The following is a 1,895-nucleotide window of genomic DNA, read 5'->3' on the forward strand; positions in this document are numbered from 1 at the left end:
AGTCCTGCAGTAAAACAGATTTTCTGTTCCCAACGATGTGGACACAAGCTCACTTCTTTAGCAAAGCCTTTCTGAAGTAACCAGAAATGACTCAATGCAAAGTTTCTCGGTAATAATTACAGTTCAGTAACTTTCCTGTAGCCAAAAGTATCCAGAGTACCTTAGCACATTCTAATGTCATTGTCAATGTATTTTTTGCAACACTGCTATTTGAGCATCACTTACTCGGCATAATATCACAGGTGACAGAACAATGTACCTCGAATAATCAAATGAGTGTGAGCAGAGGGAGTGAAGCATGAGCACACAAAACTTGCACATAATAACAGAGACTGAGTGTTAAGAGGAAATTCAAAACTGTGAATGTGCTAGAAAGCAAAACCTGTTGGGTACGATACCAATAAACCTGGTTGTCAAGCAAACATAGAGGGACTCATTACTAAACTATCTGCAGCACTCTAAGTAGTGATACGAGGAAGAATACTCGTAAACCTTGATCACAGTATTTCTGCAGGTTATCTGGCCTGGCCAATAGAAACATGAACTCTGTAATACAGAACTAGACCAAGATGAGATGCTGTTAGGCAAAGTGACATCAGTGGGTGATGAGGCAACACAGCAACAGGTAATAAAAAAAGCAATAAAACTGCTTCACCAGCTGTGTGCAACACACTAAATGAGCAGCATCAGAGAGAACAGGAGGTTCACCCAATGTGCTGCCCCTGTGACCACAATCATTAGCTGTCATCAATGTGCCTTCATGTGCTTCTGACCTCCTTGCACAATGCTGATTGCAGCTTGTGCCCTAGCATCTGCACGGGGAACATCAGACCAACCTGCTGTTGCCAGCATTTGACCCCCTCATGCTGGGGACCTTCACCAGGCAGGGATCTGTGCCTTCACTGCAAAGGCAAAGTCCGTGGGACGTTGAACTTTGATTCAGTATTTTCAGGTTAGGGAATTTAGAACACAACATGCAAGGGATGTGCCTTGCTAGAGTATGGCAAAGACACTGCTGAAGAGGAGCTGCCCAGCATGAGGACACCTTGGAAATGATGTTGTCACCAGCTAGCACTTTCCAAAATCTGCACATGAGCTCCAGTGCACACCAAGGACAAATAAATAATAGGCACATATGAATCGCTTAGAGAGACATTAAAGGAGACAGAAGATGCTTTGAATCAGTTACTATGAATAAAATATTTTATAAGTGCTATTTCCATTGTAAGTCAGGTTGCAGATATCAGTGTTAGGGGAGATTCTGCATCTAAAGACTTCTGAGAGGGAGCCTTTATTCAAATCATGTATCTGCATGCAGTTTAGCATTCTTATTTAAACAGCTAACGGGCCCAGAGAGTCCAATGGAAAAGTTTGCACCATGTTCCGCAACATCGCCCACCTGTCTGTTTTCCCACATTACTGAAAAGTTGTCCAAGTCTGAGGAGGAACTCACACAGTGTCTGTTAGTCACTCCCAAAAATGAGTCAGTCTTCGCTGCTGCCAGCCAGGAGCTGACGATGAAGCTTTGCATTCACTGTTATAGTAGTGTATTTTTGGCTGCTGATTTTACTATAAAGCTGATTTTGGCTTAATATTAGACAGAAAAAGATTCTAAAATGCTCCTTCGAATTGTACTGTTTTACTTCAATGAAAGCAAGTCTTTTGTTCCTTTCAGGTTTTCAAGGAAGTTTCCATGCTCTACGGATATAGTCCTTGCAGGTGCTCAGCCCCTGTTAGCAGCAGACTGAAATAGACCCAGATATTCTACTGAGGTGTTTTTACTTTGTATATATCTCATTCAGGAATTGCAGAATTCAAGGAGCAGAGAATTACAAACCAGTAACCATGACTATCGGTTTTTACAGGTTTCCTTCAGTTCTGGCAAAAAGCAGCAG

The sequence above is a fragment of the Acanthisitta chloris genome, unplaced genomic scaffold (assembly GCF_000695815.1).
Source record: "Acanthisitta chloris isolate BGI_N310 unplaced genomic scaffold, ASM69581v1 scaffold44703, whole genome shotgun sequence".
NCBI lineage: Eukaryota > Metazoa > Chordata > Aves > Passeriformes > Acanthisittidae > Acanthisitta > Acanthisitta chloris.